Source organism: Mercenaria mercenaria, chromosome 4 (assembly GCF_021730395.1).
Source record: "Mercenaria mercenaria strain notata chromosome 4, MADL_Memer_1, whole genome shotgun sequence".
Lineage (NCBI taxonomy): Eukaryota > Metazoa > Mollusca > Bivalvia > Venerida > Veneridae > Mercenaria > Mercenaria mercenaria.
The window spans coordinates 52,894,620-52,917,695 of NC_069364.1; the positions used below are offsets into that span (position 1 = coordinate 52,894,620).

At 36.3% G+C, this 23,076-nt stretch overlaps 1 protein-coding gene across 3 annotated transcripts in view; it reads left to right on the forward strand.

The window, feature by feature from the left end:
* LOC123551710 (CUGBP Elav-like family member 1) overlaps positions 1–23,076 on the forward strand; it is a 165,856-nt gene that overhangs the window by 7,610 nt on the left and 135,170 nt on the right. For 2 of the 3 annotated variants that reach the window (XM_053541194.1, XM_053541193.1), the window contains exon 2: positions 5,771–5,894. The gene's annotated coding sequence lies outside the window, so the exon portion shown is untranslated. Of the gene's footprint in view, positions 1–5,770; positions 5,895–8,578; positions 8,603–23,076 lie in introns of those variants that run through there. The other variant, XM_053541200.1, reaches the window with a different exon arrangement.

Consider the following 23,076-nt stretch of genomic DNA (forward strand, 5'->3'; position numbering starts at 1 on the left):
TTTGACTTAGAAATCTGGGTTAATATTTCGTACCAATTCATATTTTGACAGTCTTTTGAGATAAAGCTTTGAAACTTTCAACACCTGTTTACCATCACCATGTCCAGTTATAGGCAAGAGTACATAACTCCATCAAGGATTTTGGCTGAATTATGGCCCCTTTTGTCTTAGAAATCTTTGTTAAGTTTTTCGTACCAGTTCATATTTTGACAAAGTCTTTTGAGATAAAGCTTTGAAACTTTCAGTACTTGTTTACCATCACCATGTCCAGTTATAGGCAAGAGTACATAACTCCATCAAGGATTTTGGCCCTTTTTGACTTAGAATTCTGGGTTAATATTTCGTACCAGTTCATATTTTGACAAAGTCTTTTGAGATAAAGCTTTGAAACTTTCAGCACCTGTTTACCATCACCATGTCCAGTTATAGGCAAGAGTACATAACTCCATCAAGGATTTTGGCTGAATTATGGCCCATTTTGACTTAGAAATCTTTGTTAAGTTTTTCGTACCAGTTCATATTTTTTGTAAAGTGTTTGACATATGGCTTTGAAACTTTTATCACTTGTTTAGTATAATAGTCTCTATCTGTAGGAAAGAGAACATAACTCTGTCATCTATTTTGGCTGAATTATGGTCCTTTTTGGATTTTGAAATTGGTTCTGTTTTCATACATGTCCATGTTTTGTCAAAACTATTTGACATATGGCTTTTAAACTTTGAACACTTGTTTATCATTATGATTTCCATCTGTAGGCAAGAGTACATAACTATTTTGACTGAATTATGGCCCTTTTTAGCTCATCTGATTTTTTGAAAAAAAATGATGAGTTATTGTCATCACTTGAGCGGTTGTCGGCGTCGGCGTCGGCGTCTGCGTCGGCGTTGCCTGGTTAAGTTTTATGTTTAGGTCAGCTTTTCTCCTAAACTATCAAAGCTATTGCTTTGAAACTTGGAATACTTGTTCACCATCATAAGCTGACCCTGTATAGCAAGAAACATAACTCCATCTTGCTTTTTGCAAGATTTATGGCCCCTTTTGTACTTAGAAAATATCAGATTTCTTGGTTAAGTTTTATGTTTAGGTCAGCTTTTCTCCTAAACTATCAAAGTTATTGCTTTGAAACTTGGAATACTTGTTACCATCATAAGCAGACCCTGTACATGAAGAAACATAACTCCATCTTGCTTTTTGCAAGAATTATTGCCCCTTTTGGACTTAGAAAATCAGTTTTCTTGGTTAAGTTTTATGTTTAGGTCAGCTTTTATCCTAAACTATCAAAGCTATTGCTTTAAAACTTGCAACACTTGTTCACCATCATAAGTTGACCCTTTATAGCAAGAAACATAACTCCATCCTGCTTTTTGCAAGATTTATGGCCCCTTTTGGACTTAGAAAATATCAGATTTCTTGGTTAAGTTTTATGTTTAGGTCAACTTTTTCTCTTAAACTATCAAAGCTATTGCTTTGAAACTTGCAACACTTGTTCACCATCATAAGCTGACCCTGTACAGCAAGCAACATAACTCCATCCTGCTTTTTGCAATAATTATTGCCCCTTTTGGACTTAGAAAATCATTTTCTTGGTTGAGTATTATGTTTAAGTCAACTTTTCTCATAAACTATCAAAGCTATTGCTTTAAAACTTGCAACAGTTTTTCACCATCATAAGTGGACACTGTACATCAAGAAACATAACTCTATCCTGCTTTTTGCAAGAATGATGGCCCTTTTTAGACTTAGAAAATCATGGGTAGGACAATATTTCTATTATACAAAAAAAATCAGATGAGCGTCAGCACCCGCAAGGCGGTGCTCTTGTTGGACTTTGAAATTGGCTCATATATTGCCATTTAGTGCAAGACTTATCGAAATCAAAGTAATACAGGAACATTGTTTGTCTAATCTATTTATTCCTTTTGTCTGAATATCCGTGGAAATATTTTGACCCCATTCTTCAATCAATTCTTCGAATAGTCGAGCGTGCTGTCATCAGACAGCTCTTGTTTTTCTTAGAATTTCAGATTAGGTTTGGTGCACTTTCACTCTACCGTTGTTATAACTAAATGGATTAGATTCAAACTTAAAACAGTTGTTAAACATCATCACCCATATCATTTGACACAAGGTCCATCACTGTTTTGCCCATATCTCATGAATTATTCCCCCTTTTCATCTAGAATATGGTTAATAAGCACTTTCACAATATATATATTTCTTTGCAGTCTGACTATAGTGTGAACTGTTTCAGCCCATAAGTTTAGAACTCTTTGGCCAAGAAACTTAAAACTTAGTAGCATGATTGGGCTTTCAAAGTAGATTAACTTTAAAGTTTTTTGGGGTCAGTAGGTTAAAGGTCAAGGTCACGGGCCTGAAACTTGAAAACGGTTTCCGCACAATAACTTGAGAACCACTTGACCCAGAACCTTTAAAAATGGTAGCTTGATAGGGCTTATCAAGCAGATGACCCTTATAGTTTTGGGAGATTAATAGGTCAAAGGTCAAGGTCATAGATAACTGAAAACAGTTTCCACCCAGTAACTTGAGAACCAATTGACCTGAAGCTTCAAACATGGTTGCGCTTGTCATGTAGATGACCCTTACAACTTTTGGGATCAGTAGGTCAAAGGTCAAAGTCAACCTTGGAAATGGTTTCCACCTAATAACTTAGGAACCACTTGATCCAGAACCTTTAAACTTTGTAGCATGATTGGGCATATAAAAAGGAGATGAACACAATAGCTTTTTGGGGGGTTTGTAGATCAAAGGTCAAGGTTACAGGGGCCTGAACATTGAAAAGGGTTTCCGCCCAGTAACTTTAGACCCACTTGATCCTGAACCTTCAAAGGGGGTAGCATGATAGGACTTTTGAAGATAGCATAATAAGGATAAGTAGATGACCCCTATGTTTTTTGGGGGTCAGTAGATCAAAGATCAAGGTCACGGGCCTTAAACCTGAAAAAGGATTCTACCCAGTAACTTAAGAAACACTCGACCCTGACCCTTCAAAATAAGTAGCATGATTGCGTTTATTAAGCAGATGACCCCTATTGTTTTTTTAGTCAGTATGTTAAAGGTCAAGGTCACAGGGGCCTGAAACTTTTAAATGGTTTCCACTTCACTTGACCCTGAACCTTTAAACAGAGCAAAAGATTAACAACACCTTTAAACAACTTCTCCTCATGAAAGAATCTTAAGCACTTTTAATTTTAGTCCAGTGGTTCAGTGTCAGAGCTAAAAATAAATAAATAAAATTGTGAACAACTTTTTTATCTTGAAGCAATTGATGGATCTTCTCCAGTCTTAGTCTGTATCATCAAGTCCTCTCTCAAATTTTGAATATTCAAATGGTTCAGTTTTTGTTTTGAGGGTAGGGTGGCGGGCTGTCACAGTTTAAATAAAGAAAAAATTAAATTGTGTTAGTTACATCATTTCTCAGGTGAGCTACTTGTTAGAGGTATGTGATTGGTCCATTTTCATAATTGGTCATAAAAAATAATTGGACATGGGTTTTCAATTAATCATAGATTATTAATCATTTTTTTTTTATATGAGATGAAACCATAATTTATAAAAAGGGTTTCTATTAATTTTGTTAGTGTGGCATCTGTGTATGTATATTTGTCAGTTTTGCAGTAAAAGCTTTTTAACCCTTACCCAGTTAAATTTCTAAAATGGACTGGTCCATCATTCAATTTGGGCAGTACCATTTATTATTCAGAGGGGTATGCACTGAAAATTTCCTGACTGAATAGCGAATAGTGCAGACCATGATCAGACTGCACGGTCTTGATCTGCACTGGTTGCAAAGGCAGAAATATTCGCTGCCAGCAGGCTAAAGGTTAAAAGCATGTTTTGAACAATGTAAACTTTGTTATTAATTATCTTTGTTTCGGGGAATTAATATTAATAAATAATACACAAGCTCGTATAAACTCCAATTTCTATTTATTTTGATCCTTACTAATGTTCATAAATTATATTTCAAAATACTTATATTATTATCAATCTTTCTATTTCTTGTTCATTTAACCATTTCATTAATTTCTTACAGTATATTCCTAAATAACTCTCAGTCTATCAAAACTTAACTTCTGTCTTTCAAAACCTAACTTTAAACTCTCTTCAAACCTAACTCACTGCTCTCCAAACCTGACTAACTGATCTCTCATTCCTAGGCCCTCTCTCCCCTAATTCCAAACATGCCACACCTCTTTACTGACATCATATCTCTTCTCATCCAATCAGCATCCATAATGGCCTATCAGTCATCTCACCCACTAAGCACTCACTCAGGGATTTTCCCCGCTCTTTTCCTTCTTTCCAGTTGGCAGACAATCTTACCTAACACATACATGCTATATTCTTTCATCTACCAAAAACTCCCTAGTAGGTCCAGTCTAGAGCCCTTATCAATTAGTTCTGATAATTTCTGATTAACTAAGGTCTGCTCAGCTTTCTTTGATGACGTCTTATTACACAATCATGTTACTATATAATTATCAATTTCAATTCATATTCCAATTATTAAAATATAAAATAATATAACAATATTCAACTGTCACAATAACTTGCTTTATTTATCAAAGAAAATGTTGACATGAAATTCTGAATACAAAATTTAACACAGTGAATCAGTGATATTTCCATTGTACCATTGAATCTTCATTTACATGGTCATTCCGTAAGGTAGCCAGGTTGGCTTCCCACAGATCCTGATATTCATGTAGTATGTACATCTATTTCACTTGGATGGTTTACATTTCTGCTTTATATGAATGACATAGATACTCCTTCACAATTCCATTATATTTGTTTATTAATTCTTGAGTGATATGTATTTACTCTCCAAACTGTTTGCTTTTGCAATGCATTTCAAGAGTTCTTAAAAATATATAAAAAGAAATGCAACTGTGTATTTTATTGGTACTTTAAAACTTGCACCATGTTTGCTGAAATTTATTAAAATGTTACATATTGTGACTGCAGTGTTAAAAACCTGTGAGAGATATGAAATGCTTATAATAACTTGATTACACAAATTACTGTTATATTTCCTTTTGACTGAAAGATAATAAACAAAATATGAAAGTCACAGAATCTGTTTTGAATTGGTGTGCCAAGTTTAAGACTGACAGGACACCACCAGAGGAGTTGGCAGTAATTAAACCTGACAGAATTTCAAAGGCTGTTAAATTGGCACTTGATGAAGTTTATTTACTCCAGCTTATTACAAGGCATTGAGATTACATAAGATGTTGAAGTGAAAGAGAAGGATTTTATTTCACCAGATAGTGTTCAGAGATGTTTTTTGTTACATTCACTTCAGGAAAATTGTAGTTTCAACTTTTCCCTAACACGCCAGTACTGAAAAGTCATTTACACTTATCATCATTTTGTTTTATGTAAGGAATGATTGTAGGTTTTGGTGCGATTGTATGGTAACTACTGAAATATTTGTAGGGCATCTGTACAGATTTTTAATACAACCATTTAAATGCCTTAACCTAATGAAAGTTACTGAAATTGCCATTCATATAATATAACTTTCTTTTCCATTTTCATTATTTTGATCCAGTGTTGCAAGTTGTAAGAGTTGAGTGCTTTTTTTTTGAACAGAAAAAATAGCTTTGTCATGGGCTTCACAGTGCATGATTTCCACAGGTAACATTAGAGGAATACACATTTCTTACGTGACTATGGTGACTATGTGATGTATACGTAAACAAACATTGTATTTTTAAAATGTTTATGTATACATGTATTTCAGATGTAAGAAGCTACCTCGACTAACCATCCCTTATGTAGAACTAGCACCAAGCATACGACTAACCTCACAACTTGTTCAAGTACCTGTATATACGTGTTCAACATAGCCATCCCATTCTTCCCTTGTAAGTATTTTATTATCAAATATTGCCACAAAATGGAAGAAACCTTTCATAGTGGTCAGCCTTTAGTCATGACCTAACAGAATATAGGCTAGATGCCATCCTAGAGTATAAAGGATATATGTAGCAATGTAAGGCCTGACCTTGACATTTTTACATCTTTATATTCCACTTGATGTGGGGAAGTTGTTGAACACCATACTGCTGCGAAGAAGCCCGGGAGCATATCTACCACCATTCCCTGAAATACTGTCAATAAGTCATGAAACTGCAAGCATATTTTATTCATGATGCACTCTGCTAAAATGTTGGGAAAGGTTTGCCTCACCTTGACTTAAACATTGCCCATTTTGGAGAAATTTTGTATTATGAATTAAATCATTTAAAAGGCTGTTGCAGGACAAAAGTTAATATCCAGGATGTTTGGACAGAAGAAAAGGAAGTAAGGTAGGACTAAGAGAAAAAAAAAAGTCAGACAGCAAATATACCAACTTTTACAGTGGTCATATTGAAGCAGGAATCCCAGACGCAACAGCTTCTGTTAATGTTTTCCTTTCTCAGGAACCAGGCAAGTTCATAAAATTGATTTAACTGGTTTGATTTTCTGGAAAGTCATATTCTGAGACTGTAACCAGTCTCAAAGCCCCAGCATCTGATTGGATGATTCTCAGCTCATCCTTGAAATTGACCAATGGAAAGACTGCATTTTGAGACTGGTTTGCAAACCAGTTTTTAGCTCGACTTTTTGAAGAAAAAGTAGAGCTATTGCACTCGTCCTGGCACTGCCACCGCCGTTGGTTAAAGTTTTTGATAATGTCAAATATGAAAGCTTTTGACTTGAAACTTAAAATAGTTATTTACTATCAAAGTCTACACCAGGAGAAACAATCCCCATAACTGATATGAATTTTGACAGAGTTATGCCCATTTTTAACTTAGAATTTTTTGGTTAAGTTTTATAAAGTTTTTGCTGGCAAAGCTCTTATTCAGAATCGAGCACTGAAAGTTGAGCATGCTGTCTTACAGACAGCTCTTGTTTTTGCTTGTACTAGCTTGCAGTTTAACTGGCTTTGAAGCTACAGTCTATGCATTTTGAATTGCCATACACACAAGTCATAAGATACTGTACTGAAGCACGATTTTGCTTCGTGATTTCACCATAATCTCGGATATATTTACATACATATATGACAGTATTGTATGACAAACTCTGCTTAAATCTACAATACCGTCTGGTAAAAGCTCTGCAATTATTTCCAAATTTATCTGACAGAACAAAAAATGGATATTTAAGTTTCTTTTCTTAATACATTGTGCTTAAAATCTTACTCAAGATGTTCAGTAAATAAGGTGAATTTATTGCACACCATGGTGACATTGTGCTTACCCAGCAAGGATTTGCAGATTGTGTATCTTTTCAGGGATTATACATACTTACCTACTGTTAGTACCTCATTATCGAAAAGCTGTCTCTATGTAATCACAGTGTGGTTTTTGTTAGGAATTTATACATCTGACGAAGATTGGCTTAATTTGCTTAATAACCTTTTAAGGTAGTTTCTATGGAGATGTGGTATTTTGCCTGCCGACTAGGTTGCTTTTTTGCATTTGTAATTTTCAGCTTTTATTTCTAGGAGTGCTGTTTTTTTTCTCCAGTATCTCTGCATTATTTTATATGTCGCGGACGAATTCCAAAGGAGTGGTTCGCGCATGTTTGAAAATATAATGAGTGACTGAATTTAAGACACACAAGGAAGTATGTTGAACTGTTCTGAATATAGAATACACTTTTTCATCCAGACAGTTTAACATTTTCATGACTCGTGATACAAATTGCTGGTCCATAGTTGGTGCTAATGACTACCCTATCTATCTATCTTCCTTTTCTGTCAAAATATTTACAGGGACGCAGACATTCAATAATCTGACACAGGTTTGCAGGGCTGAAGTTAAAAAAACTGAAGACAAAAGCTTAAAATTTTATTTCTACGGACATGTAATATAAACACTGACTTACTGAATGGCTTGCCATTCTTCCTAGCTCAGCTAGCTCAGGTATAGTTTTTACTACTGATCAGCAAGACAAATGCCTCTGTTTAGTAAAACAGAAAAGCTGGAACCTGTAACTGTATTTCTGGTCAAATTAATACAGGGATGAATTTCTTATAATAGCTGGTAAGGTTTTGTGGTGGGGAAATAAATTTTCATGAATATTTGATCATGTAGTGTGAGAGGTGCGATAATAATAACATTAGTTTGTCAATAACAATAAATTACAAGTCATATTACAGCTCTTCAAATTAAAGCCCTATTCACCGAAACATCTATTCAAAATTTGCCCTATCATTTTGAATAAAGGGTTAGATGAAGTATTCAGTAGCTATGATCAGTGGATTTCTTATCGTCACATTATTTGTCCCACATTGATAAGTGCCGCAAAGGTTGAACTATTGTAGAAACAACTGAATTCTCAACAGGCATGTGTACATAAATATTATCCTAGATATCTTCCGAGACCTTGGCCATACATCGCTGACGATGAATGGTTTGATGAAAATCACATGTTTTGTTCGAATAATTATTAATAGTATAAAATATTTGTTAAAAATGCTTGAAAGATGATAATAAATCGGGTTGAAAATGCCAATATGTTAAGACGTAATTTAATCATGGGAATTATTTGATTGATATCAAAGTGTGATAGTTCACAGGTAGTATTGTCACGTAACATGATATTTATTATCGCTCGCTGATGAATGCCATATTTAGTAGATAAATTAATACATGCCTTGCCTGAATATATAAATTAACAGGCACTAGTCTCCAACCAGTCCTGAAAGTTAAATTCTACCTTGCGCTTTCCTGCGTGGGGGGAAAGGATCGGTAAATTTCTTCAGTAGGAATGCTTCTTATTCAAATTTTAAGAAATGTCTTATTTTATTAAAAGTCGCATGCTCATTTGAAGTACACGCAGTTCCTTGATTCAAATTGAGTTTGCTTGAAATATTCTTAATAGATTCTATTATAGATGTGGGCAAAACATTTCGGTGGAATATCTTTTGCCTCAGTTATATTCTTGGTATTACTTCGAGTCAAACTTGATAGTTGCTGCAAATTCATTGATGTAATTTTCTTTCATGTAAAGAGCAGATTTAGGCAGTGTTAATTTTATTTCTGTCTGAACTGTTGTACATAGTTCTTCATACATTTTTGTGCAGAGGGGCACTTAGATTTGGCCTTGTCCATCCATCTGTTCATGCAACTTTGTGTTGTGCATATCTCAAAAAGTATTTGATCCAGAGTCATCAAACCTCACAGGATTGTTATTCAGCATGTGAAGTTATGCACCTGGTGTTTTAATTGGGGTTCACACAGCCAGACCAGAGTTATGGCCCTTTATTTAGTGTAAAATATGTATACAGTGACAGGAATACGAATGCCAGTGTCCTATGGACTCGCATCTAGTTTTATAAAGTTTGATGTTAAGATTTATGTGTATAATTATATAGCCATTAATTTACATTTGAGTAAGCCTGGGTAGCTTAGTGGTAGAGCGCCTGCTTCGAGTGCAGAAGGTCATGGGTTTGATCCCTGGCAGCATCATACCAAAGACATAGAAACTGGTACTAAGTGGCTAGTGCTAGGACTGGTCAGTCTGGTGTCCGTATAATGTCACTGGATAGGGTATTATGTCACATGTCTACTAAGTGATATTCCAGCAAGGCAGCACTATAAAAGTTGGGCATTGTGCTCCCTGCTACAAAGTTGACACCGTCGTTAGATGACTGAAAAATAGTTGAAAAAGACATTAAAACTGAACAGGCACACACAGAGACTTTTGATTGCTGAGTATGTAAATGGTAATCTATATAATACTACTGGAAGTCTGTTTCACATCTTACGGCTGCATTTAAACTCTGATCCAGAGAATATTTTTGGTTTGGGATATCCAGTGTAAAGAAAGTTTCAAACTATCATTTACCTGTACCATCCTCTCAGATTCCAACATAATATGATGCACTCTTCCTTATTCATGCTGCATTAGTTTGTTTGAAGCCATTGGAATGACTTTGAATTTTAATTTGCATTTTATAAAGCCTAAGGGAAATATTTCAGCTAGTTAATTATGGGGTTGCTGTATCACTGACTTGTTGTTAGGTAGATTGATTTACAAAGGGCACATTGTGTTACCATCTTCTCATGCTACTGTGTGTATATTGAGAAAAACTGGTAACTTTTTCTTTGTAATACATAAAAGTTATTTATTGAAATAGATGAGAGATGTAAAAGTTGGTAAAGTGGTTAATTAGGAATTGATTGGATCTACTGAAGTTGGGAATTGTAAGAGGGTGTAACTGGAATACACAATTATTTCATTGAAAATTATCTGGTAGATTTTGAGTAAATTTGGTCCATAACAATCTTGAAAGGACCAGAATTCCATGGAGATTCTAGCCTGATTGTACTGTGGTGTATGTTGATGAATGAAACTTAATGTTTGAATACTTTTTTAAAAGCCAGCAAGATTTTAGACAGGAGCTTAGGCTTTTGTATGAATGACTAAGATTTATTAGTCGCTTTAGGGATTTAATAGATTGATGGTATAATAAATGTTTTAAAAATAGCAAACAGATTTTGATACTGAAGAAACCTACACCAATTTCTAAATTTTTAGACTGAAAGGTAATTCCAGTTGATTTTGCAGGTCACATTTCATTAGCTTATAAACAGGTCATTATGACATTTTTACCAGAATATTGATATTGCTTTGGTTTACAGTGTTGATTACTTTCAAAGGGTAATGTAAGACTTTTCAGTTTGCACTCCCCTATGAACAATTTTCATGTGATTTGGAAATTTTATACATGCATATTTCATTAGAATACTAGAAAAGCAGAAATCATTCCAACACTAAATGCTAAAATATTGAATATCATTCTGATAGTATTCCTTTGAGTTTAATGGAAATTATTTAAATACAGAAAAAGAATAGATTTTGGTTGTTGTGCCCCCCCCCTGCCCCGCCACGCCTAGCTCAAAAAGTGTTTGATACTAATTGATGAAACCTTGCATGAGTCTTTATCATGATATGAACTTGCGCACCTCCTATTTTTCGTCTGGCTCCGCCCCCTATTTCCAGAGTTCTTGCCCCTGAAATAGTCAAAAATTCACATTTTCACCTTGTGACACGCCTAGCTCAAAAAGTATTTGATATAAATTCATGAAACCTTGCATGAGTCTTTATCATGATATGAACTTGCGCACCTCCTACTCTTCATCTGAGTCCGCCCCCTATTTCCAGAGTTATGGTCCCTGAAATAGTCAAAAATGCACATTTTCACCTTGTGACGTGCCTAGCTCAAAAAGTATTTAATATAAATTTATTAAACCTTGCATGAGTATTTATCATGATATGAACTTGGCACCTCCTATTTTTCATCTGGGTCTGCCCCCTATTTCCAGAGTTATGGCCCCTGAAATAGTCAAAAATGCACATTTTCACCTTGTGACACCCCTAACTCAAAAAAGTATTACAAATAAATTGATTAAACCTTGCATGAGTCTTTATCATGATATGAACTTGTGCACCTCCTATCTTTTGTCTGCCTCCACCCTCTATTTTCAGAGTTATGGCCCCAGAAATAGTAAAAAAATGCACTTTTTCACCTTGTGACGCACCTAGCTCAAAAAGTATATGATATAAATGGATGAAAACTTGCCTAAGTCTTTATCATGCTATGAACTTGCACACCTCTTATTTTTTGGCTGGCTCCACCCCCTATTTTTAAAGTTATGGCCCCTGAAATTGTAAAAAAATGCACATTTTCACCTAATTATGTGCCTAGCTCAAAAAGTATTTGATGTAAATTCATGAAACCTTGCTTGAGTCTTTATTATGATGTGACCTTGCACACTTGGCATTCTTCTTGAGAATCTTAGCTCTTATTATGGAGTTATGGCCCTTGAAATAGCCAAAATAGTGGATTTTTTGTTTGTGATGCTCATAGCTAAAAAAATATATGGCCTAGAATAATGAGTTCTTTTCATAAAATGTTTGTTGAGACTATACCCCATTAAGACAATAAACATTTGAATTATTTCCCCTTATTTGTGACAAATGTACCAGTGGGGGTGGTGGGGGGGGGGGGGGGGCACACCCTGTGTCCTATGGACACATTCTAGTTTAACTTAAATAACATTCTTAAAAAGTCATCAGGCATGTAAAATTTCCTATTTTGCAGGATGACACAAAGTCTTCTACAGAAATTGTCTGAAAAATTGTTTTTATTATGGCATATTAAGCTACAAATTAACATAATTTGAATTATTGACCTGCCTTAATTGTAAGCAAGCTCTGTCTGGAAATGGAATTGTGAGCACTTGGTCAATATTAATTTTATTTTTTTTACACTTCTTATGAAAGATCCATTATTACAGTATACTGAAGATTAATGATTTAATATTACTTACACTAAAAGGTTTCTTATTACCATATAACCTTCTGTCTTGATTGGAAATGAAGTATACATAATCTAGATAAAACAAAGAAAATGGCTACTGTCTCAAAATATGGTCTCGCATTGTCTTAGTTCCTGTAACAGAAGTTAGATTTAATTCCTAATTTGTTAAACAGAGATATTTTTGAGTTGATTTTAAATGACATGTGTCTAATTACTTGGAAGATTTTATTGCTGTTGATGTAATTTGTATACATTGTTGACACTTCAAATCTCAACTGATACTTTACATTTTAGGGGCTTACAATATTAAGTCTAGTATAAAAGTCTTGTAGGACAGTCTCTGAAGTCAGCCTTGCCATTGGTCAGTGTCAGGTTTGTGTACAGAATTATTAACCAGTGAGATGCTTGGCCTGCTAGTTGCAAATTCCTATTGCCTTGTATGTTGGTATAATGGTGGGGTAGAAGGAAGAGACTACATCATTGTCATCCTGTATTAACCTTTAGCATGCTAGGTAAATTGTCGTCTGCTGCAAATGTTGTCTGCTAAAATTGTTAAGTTCATTCAATTTGCTCCAAAATTGGAAGAAATATTGTCAGAGTAGCAAACAGCTTGGAACCTGATCAGACGCCGATTTAATCGGCGTCTGATCTGGTTCCAAGCTGTTTGCAAAGGCTGTTAAATTCGCCTGCAGCAGGCTAAGGGTTAAAATGTTAGTTTAGCTAGAAGTGATTGACACTGTCAGTACTTTACCTACTTATGCTTGGCACCGACTTTCATCAGACCTAGTCTTGCTTTCACAGACTTTTGGGCAGACTTGCCCACATGCCTAAACTGGCTATGCATTAGCAAACTTCAGGATAGAATTTCGTTAGATCTGGTTATGTTTTCCCAGATTTGAAAAGACTTTCACAAGACCTGCTCATGCTTTCCCAGACTTTTGGGCAGACTTTCACCAAACCTGTTCATGCTTTCCAAGACTTTTGGGCAGCTTTTCACCAAACCTGTTCATGCTTTCCAAGACTTTTGGGCAGCTTTTCACCAAACCTGTTCATGCTTTCCCATACTTTTGGGCAACTTTTCACCAAACCTGTTCATGCTTTCCCAGACTTTTTGGCAGACTTTCACTAAACCTGTTCATGCTTTCCCAGACTTTTGGGCAGACTTTCACCAAACCTGTTCATGCTTTCCCAGACATTTGGGCAGACTTTCACCAAACTTGTTCATGCTTTTGAAGACTTTTGGGCAGCTTTTCACCAAACTCAGTCATGCTTTAGAAGACTTTTGGGCAGACTTTCACCAAACCTTTTCATGCTTTCCCAGACTTTTGGACAGACTTTCAACACATCTGGCCATGCTTTCAAAGACATACTGGCACAATGTCACCAAACTTGTCTTGCATTCCCAAACTTTTCTGGTTATGCTTTCTGAGATTTAACCACATGAGGATTATAAACCTACCTTTAGACATATGTATTATCTAAATTAGTTGGCCAGTAATTTGAACACTGTGTTTAGAAAGATAAATTAATATTTTAGTGTATGTTAATCAACTAATCATACCTAAAACTACTTTTTTAGCTCACCTGTCACATAGTGACAAGGTGAGCTTTTGTGATCGCGTGGCGTCCATCGTCCGTGCGTCCGTCCGTCCGTCCGTCAGTCCGTAAACTTTTGCTTGTGACCACTCTAGAGGTCACATTTTTCACGGGATCTTTATGAAAGTTGGTCAGAATGTTCATCTTGATGATATCTAAGTCAAGTTCGAAACTGGGTCACATGCGGTCAAAAACTAGGTCAGTAGGTCTAAAAATAGAAAAACCTTGTGACCTCTCTAGAGGCCATATTTTTCATGAGATCTTCATGAAAATTGGTCAGAATGTTTATCTTGATGATATCTAGGTCTAGTTCGAAACTGGGTCACGCGGAGTCAAAAACTAGGTCAGTAGGTCTAAAAATAGAAAAACCTTGTGACCTCTCTAGAGGCCATATTTCTCAATGGATCTTCATGAAAATTGGTCAGAATATTCAGCTTGATGATATCTAGGTCAAGTTCGAAACTGGGTCATGTGCGGTCAAAAACTAGGTCAGTAGGTCTAAAAATAGAAAAACCTTGTGACCTCTCTAGAGGCCATATTTTTCATGAGATCTTCATGAAAATTGGTCAGAATGTTCACCTTGATGATATCTAGGTCAAGTTCAAAACTGGGTCACGTGGGTTTAAAAACTAGGTCAGTAGGTCTAAAAATAGAAAAACCTTGTGAACTCTCTAGAGGCCATATTTCTCAATGGATCTTCATGAAAATTGGTCAGAATGTTCAGCTTGATGATATCTAGGTCAAGTTTGAAACTGGGTCACGTGGGGTCAAAAACTAGGTCAGTAGGTCAAAAAATAGAAAAACCTTGTGACCTCTCTAGAGGCCATATTTCTCAATGGATCTTCATGAAAATTGGTCAGAATGTTCACCTTGATGATATCTAAGTCAGATTTGAAACTGGGTCACGTGCGGTCAAAAACTAGGTCAGTAGGTCTGAAAATAGAAAAATCTTGTGACCTCTCTAGAGGCCATATTTTTCAAGAGATCTTCATGAAAATTGATCAGAATGTTCATCTTGATGATATCTAGGTCAAGTTCGAAACTGGGTCACGTACATTCAAAAACTAGGTCAGTAGGTCTAAAAATAGAAAAACCTTGTGACCTCTCTAGAGGCCATATTTCTCAATGGATCTTCATGAAAATTAGTGAGAGTGTTCAGCTTGATGATATCTAGGTCATGTTCGAAACTGGGTCATGTGCGATCAAAAACTAGGTCAGTAGGTCGAAAAATAGAAAAACCTTGTGACCTCTCTAGAGGCCATATTTTTCATGAGATCTTCATGAAAATTGGTGAGATTGTTCACCTTGATGATATCTAGGTCAAGTTCAAAAGTGGGTCATGTGCCTTCAAAAACTAGGTCATTAGGTCAAATAATAGAAAAACCTTGTAACCTCTAGAGGTCATATTTTTCAATGGATCTTCATGAAAATTGGTCAGAATTTTTTATCTTGATGATATCTAGGTCACATGTGCTCAAAAACTAGGTCACTGTGTCAAATAATAAAAATAACGACGTCATACTCAGTTCAACACTGGGTCATGTGGGGATAGGTGAGCGATTCAGGACCATCATGGTCCTCTTGTTTTATACCTTTTCTGTATACACTTAATAAATGGCTTGTCTGTTAGTAGTACTAATTACTGCCCAAGGTCTGAGAGACAGAGGTTCAGTAGCATTGACATCAGTAAATTATAATACCACCTTGGTAGCCTAGTGGTAGAGCGTCTCCTTCGAGTGAGGGAGGTCGTGGGTTCAATCCCAGGCTGTACATACCAAAGACGTAAAAAATGGTACTAGTAGCGTTCTCGCTTGGCGCTCAGTATTAAGAGGATAGTGCTAGGACTGGCCAGCCCGGTGTCAGTATAATGTGACTGGGTGGGGTATCATGCCACATGTCTACGGCTTGATATTTCAGTGAAGCAGCACTATAAAGTTGGGCATTGTGCTCACTGCTACAAGTAGACACTGTCGTTTATATGGCTGAAAAATTGTTGAAAAAGACGTTAAACCCGAACACACACACAGAGTAAATTATTTGTTCAAGTTTTGACTTTAGCTCAACAAAATATGGTGACTGGGTGGGGTATCATGCCACGTGTCTACGGCGTGATATTCCAGTGAAGCAGCACTATAAAGTTGTGCATTGTGCTCACTGCTACAAGTAGACACTGTCGTTTATATGACTGAAAAGTTGTTGAAAAAGACGTTAAACCCGAACACACACACAGAGTAAATTATTTGTTCAAGTTTTGGCTTTAGCTCAACAAAATATAGTGTTTAAGTTTAGATCAGTCTTGTAGCTCAAACTATGGACAAGCGATTTGTAAAAAGAGCCATTTAACATTAGAATTTATTATTTTCCCATTGCAGTAAATGCACTGTTCATAGGTGTAGCTTGAAGTCCTTTATAGAACGCATTGAGCATTCCTAGAAAATTTCTCCTATGCATGTGCAGTTACACAAAGTAACATAACATTCCAGGATTGCAATGATTTTAGCTTCATTGCATTTTGTATAGAGACTGGCATTGTATAGGTTGTAATTGATGTTGACATGGTATGGATGAATTTGGCAGTAGATTTATTGTGGTACAGGCTGTAGGCAGTCATGTTGCACTGGCTGAGGAATGTTATCCTTCTTGTACATCACAATGTCAAGATATTCACTGTGACATCACTTGCAAGGTAAATCATTGGCAACATATATTTTCTGACTCAACAATTCACCTGATTCACCATCTTTGGTCAGTAAACTTGTATTTTTTATGCCCCCCCCCGAAAGACCGAAGGATGGGCATATTAAAATTGCACTGTCCGTGTGTGTGCAAGCGTGTGTCTGTATAAATTCTTGCCTGGGCTGTAACTCTGCCATCCAAGTTCAGACTTCTTGAAACCATGATGTAATCAAGAATTCATGCAAGTATTTTCTTTTGATGCAATTAGGACTTTCTCATGTTCTGTAAATTACGGTTTTAAATGTTGCTGTATTTAAATTTGAACAGTTTGGCAAGCTGACAAACTTTCTGTTGGTAGAATACCGTATTTCGAACTTTCGCTGAGATTTATGATACTATAGGATAACATATGGGGCCCTCTTCGGCCAAGTGGTTGTGTAGGTTTGAGCACTCTTTGTGCCATCCAGCTGGCTTGCAGAAAGTCACTGGTTATACTCATATACCTGCTTGTTGCTTGTGTCTGAAATAATGTCCTAATGGGCACCTGGGATTTAAATTTATAAAGTCACCATATGTACCTGTGAACGAGACATTAACTGTCACTCAGTGACATTGCCATACGCTTACTTGCCAAGGGCTTTTCTTGCCTTACACTTTACTTGCCATATGCTTTATTTGCCTTACACTTTTCTTGCTATACACTTTATTTGCCTTACACTTTGTCATACCCCGCCCGCTTAGCTCAGTAGGTAGAGCATTGGTCTACGGACCGCGGGGTCGTGAGTTCGATCCTCGGGCGGGGTGTATTTTTTTCCGTGTCTATTTGATAAACGACATTGTGTCTGAAATTATTAGTCCTCCACCTCTGATTCATGTGGGGAAGTTGGTAGTTACTTGCGGGGAACAGGCTTGTACTGGTACAGAATCCAGAAACACTGGTTAGGTTTACTGCCCGCCGTTACATGACTAAAATACTGTTGAAAAATGGCGTTAAACCCAAAACAAACAAACAAACAAACTTTGTCATACACTTGACTTGCCATACACTTGACATGCCATATGCATTACTTGCCATATGCTTTATTTGCCTTACACTTTTCTTGCCATACACTTTACTTGCCATATGCTTTATTTGCCTTACACTTTACTTGCTGCACACTTTTTAGCTCACCTGTCACAAAGTGACAAGGTGAGCTTTTGTGATCGCGCGGCGTCCGTCGTCCGTCCGTCCGTCCGTCCGTGCGTGCGTCCGTAAACTTTTGCTTGTGACCACTCTAGAGGTCACATTTTTCATGGGATCTTTATGAAAGTTGGTCAGAATGTTCACCTTGATGATATCTAGGTCAAGTTCGAAACTGGGTCACGTGCCATCAAAAACTAGGTCAGTAGGTCTAAAAATAGAAAAACCTTGTGACCTCTCTAGAGGCCATATATTTCACAAGATCTTCATGAAAATTGGTCAGAATGTTCACCTTGATGATATCTAGGTCTAGTTCGAAACTGGGTCACGTGGGGTCAAAAACTAGGTCAGTAGGTCTAAAAATAGAAAAGCCTTGTGACCTCTCTAGAGGCCATATTTTTCATGAGATCTTCATGAATATTGGTGAGAATGTTCAGCTTGATGATTTCTAGGTCAAGTTCGATACTTAGTCATGTGGGATCAAAAACTAGGTCAGTAGGTCTAAAAATAGAAAAACCTTGTGGCCTCTCTAGAGGCCATATTTCTCAATGGATCTTCATGAAAATTGGTCAGAATGTTCACCTTGATGATATCTAGGTCAAGTTCGAACTGGGTCACGTGCGGTCAAAAACTAGGTCAGTAGGTCTAAAAATAGAAAAACCTTGTGACCTCTCTAGAGGCCATATTTTTCAATGGATCTTCATGAAAATTGGTCAGAATGTTTACCTTGATGATATCTAGGTCAAGTTTGAAACTGGGTCACGTGGGTTTAAAAACTAGGTCAGTAGATCTAAAAATAGAAAAACCTTGTGACCTCTCTAGAGGCCATATTTTTCATGAGATCTTAATGAATATTGGTCAGAATGTTCATCTTGATGATATCTAGGTCAGGTTCGAAACTGGGTCACATGGGGTCAAAAACTAGGTCAGTAGGTCTAAAAATAGAAAAACCTTGTGACCTCTCTAGAGGCCATATTTCTCAATGGATCTTCATGAAAATTGGTGAGAATGTTTAGCTTGATGATATCTAGGTCAGGTTCGTAACTGAGTCATGTGCGGTCAAAAACTAGGTCAGTAGGTCGAAAAATAGAAAAACCTTGTGACCTCTCTAGAGGCCATATTTTTCACGAGATCTTCATGAAAATTGGTGAGAATGTTCACCTTGATGATATCTAGGTCAAGTTTAAAAGTGGGTCACGTACCTTCAAAAACTAGGTCATTAGGTCAAATAATAGAAAAACCTTGTGACCTCTCTAGAGGCCATATTTTTCAATGGATCTTCATGAAAATTGGTCAGAATTTTTTATCTTGATGATATCTAGGTCACATATGCTCAAAAACTAGGTCACTATGTCAAATAATAGAAATAACGACGTCATACTCAGTTCAACACTGGGTCATGTGGGGATAGGTGAGCGATTCAGGACCATCATGGTCCTCTTGTTAAAATTGCCATATGCTTTATTTGCCTTACACTTTTCTTGCCATACACTTTACTTGCCATATGCTTTATTTGCCTTACACTTTACTTGCCGCACATTTTTAGCTCACCTGTCACAAAGTGACAAGGTGAGCTTTTGTGATCGCGCTGTGTCCGTCGTCCGTCGTCCGTCCGTCCATCCGTGCGTCTGTCCGTCCGTAAACTTTTGCTTGTGACCTCTCTAGAGGTCACATTTTTCATGGGATCTTTATGAAAGTTGGTCAGAATGTTCATCTTGATGATATCTAGGTCAAGTTCGAAACTGGGTCACGTGCCTTTAAAAACTAGGTCAGTAGGTCTAAAAATAGAAAAACCTTGTGACCTCTCTAGAGGCCATATATTTCACAAGATCTTCATGAAAATTGGTCAGCATGTTCACCTTGATGATATCTAGGTCAAGTTCGAAACTGGGTCATGTGCCATCAAAAACTAGGTCAGTAGGTCTAAAAATAGAAAAACCTTGTGACCTCTCTAGAGGCCATATATTTCACAAGATCTTCATGAAAATTGGTCAGAACGTTCACCTTGATGATATCTAGGTCAAGTTCGAAACTGGGTCACATGCCTTCAAAAACTAGGTCAGTAGGTCAAATAATAGAAAAACCTTGTGACTTCTCTGAAGGCCACATTTTTCATGGGATCTTTATGAAAGTTGGTCAGAATGTTCACCTTGATGATATCTAGGTCAAGTTCGAAACTGGTCACGTGCAATCAAAAACTAGGTCAGTAGGTCTAAAAATAGAAAAACCTTGTGACCTCTCTAGAGGCCATATATTTCACAAGATCTTCATGAAAATTGGTCAAAAGGTTCACCTTGATGATATCTAGGTCAAGTTCGAAACTGGGTCATGTGCCATCAAAAACTAGGTCAGTAGGTCAAATAATAGAAAAACCTTGTGACCTCTCTAGAGGCCATATTTTTCATGGGATCTGTATGAAAGTTGGTCTGAATGTTCATCTTGATGATATCTAGGTCAAGTTTGAAACTGGGTCACATGCGGACAAAAACTAGGTCAGTAGGTCAAATAATAGGAAAACCTTGTGACCTCTCTAGAGGCCATATATTTCATGAGATCTTCATGAAAACTGGTCAGAATGTTCACCTTGATGATATCTAGGTCAAGTTCGAAAATGGGTCAAGTGCCATCAAAAACTAGGTCAGTAGGTCAAATAATAGAAAAACCTTGTGACCTCTCTTGAGGCCATATTTTTCATGGGATCTGTATGAAAGTTGGTCAGAATGTTCATCTTGATGATATCTAGGTCAAGTTTGAAAGTGGGTCACATGCCATCAAAAACTAGGTCAGTAGGTCAAATAATAGAAAAACGTTGTGACCTCTCTAGAGGCCATATTTTTCATGGGATCTGTATGAAAGTTGGTCTGAATGTTCATCTTGATGATATCTAGGTCAGGTTTGAAACTGGGTCAACTGCGGTTAAAAACTAGGTCAGTAGGTCTAAAATTAGAAAAATCTTTTGACCTCTCTAGAGGCCATATTTTTCAATGGATCTTCATGAAAATTGATCTGAATGTTCACCTTGATGATATCTAGGTCAGTTTCGAAACTGGGTCACGTGCGGTCAAAAACTAGGCCAGTAGGTATAAAAATAGAAAAACCTTGTGACCTCTCTAGAGGCCATATTTTTCATGAGATCTTCATGAGAATTAGTGAGAATGTTCACCGTGATATCTAGGTAAAGTTGAAAACAGGTCACGTACCTTTGGAAACTAGGTCAATAGGTCAAATAATAGAAAAACCTTGTGACCTCTCTAGAGACCATATTTTTCAATGGATCTTCATGAAAATTGGTCAGAATTTTTATTTTGATAATATCAAGGTGAGCGATTCAGGACCATCATGGTCCTCTTGTTTAAAATTGCCATATGATTTATTTGCCTTACACTTTACTTGCTGCACACGTTAATTGCCATATGCTTTATTTGCCTTACACTTTGTCATATACACTTGACTTGCCATATGCTTTACTTGTCACAGGCTTTTTTTGCCAAACGTTTTACTTGCCTAAGGCTTTATTGGTCATACATGCTTTACTTGCCTTAGGCGTTATTGTCTTACACTTTACTTGGAACAGTTTGCTTTACATTGCAGGAAATATATAGCAGGGATAAATAAGGTCCTACAAAAATAGGTTCCATCCTCTCAAAAGCAAAATATACAATTATCTTCAGTGTTGATCTGCTATTATATTCTTTTGTAAGATAACGGGCAGTAACCTGTAATGTTAGATCAAATCAATTACCTGTCGAATATTCTGGTGGAGACAGGATGGGAACCATGTCGTATCTCTGTACGTAAGTGTATCTGTCATTTGTTTGATTGAGATTGTGTCCTGCCAGTCTTCATTACCATAGTTGGTACTCGAGACAAAATTCCTTTTGTCAGGATCCTCGGTTTTACCTCCATTCTGCCAGGCTAGATTATTACATAAAGTCTAACAGCGGATGTACAGTCACAGCTCATTGACGAGACTAGATGTGCATTACAATCCAGGAAGAACTTACATAACGTAAAAAGACAATATGGTGAAGATCAGAGTGTATTACTTACCCACGATCCTTATAATTGTCGGTGTACATAATGAACAGGTTAATCGACCAGTAGGAACATTTAAAAGTATGCTTAAAACTGATTGTAGAAAACATTTCTTCGTTGCTGATACACTAGCTTGTTGCAGTAAAAACAATTTGTGAGCACGACATATGGTAATAAAACTTCTGCTTTCTTTTCATCCTTAAAACTTGTCTATATACTCTGATAACCCATTTCCTGCGTGAATCTATAAAAATGCTGCCGAGCGTATCAGTTCCTTTATTTAGCAATGAGAGTAACGATTTGTACTGCGGTAGGGGGGAGACCTGGAGCATTAAATCGGAAGATTTCATTAAGATGCACTGCACAACGGAGGTTAGGTTAACTAATATGTTCTTTTTGAAAACACGTCTATAATCGGTTTTTACGCTGTTGAACTAAGATTATACGGCTGAATTGAATAAACGTTCATTTTGATAATCATTCAGTCCTGTCCTTTCGTAACAAGATACTGTAAAATGTGTTTCTGAAATGTTTTAAGTCAGAACATGAATGCCGTCAGCTATAAAAGGTAGCAGTTTGAATGTTATATTTTCAATGTTATTTTGTGTAAAACCAATTCTAAATGAGAGAATTTCTCGTTGTAATTAAATGATAAAATTCGACCTTTGCAAACTTTTTAAGTCAGTAAAAAAGTATATTTCTGAGCAAAAAAATGATAATAACTGCTGATAAAATATTGTGATAAAACTTTATTTAAAGGTTCTATGTAAGTTAACATTCTTAAATAAGCAGTAGACTAAATGTTTAATTGGTTTTATCGGTGTAAAATATTCATTTCGAAGTCATGCTAGATAATATCTCTTTTGAAATTGTTGCTGTGAGTTTTATAGCAATATGAAGTATAAAAACCGTCTCAGCAAAAAAATAATTATATAGGTAACAAATTCATGTGATGTTGTTAAAATTCAAGTAATAAAGACTTTGAAAAAAACGTTCACTCGACTAGGTTTGACAGACACAAACCATGGACCATATGACATTTTAATTGTGCATGACGACAAATAAAATGCTAGTATTTTCATTAAGAAGTGAATATTATGCACAAGATTTGAAGTCACCCTCAGGTTAGAAAATCGTGCATAATTACTAATTAATTTATGTTAGAATTTGATTAATTACTTCATAATTTTAATAAAGGTGTCATTGTTTCGTAAGTGTACCTTCGAAAGATCACACT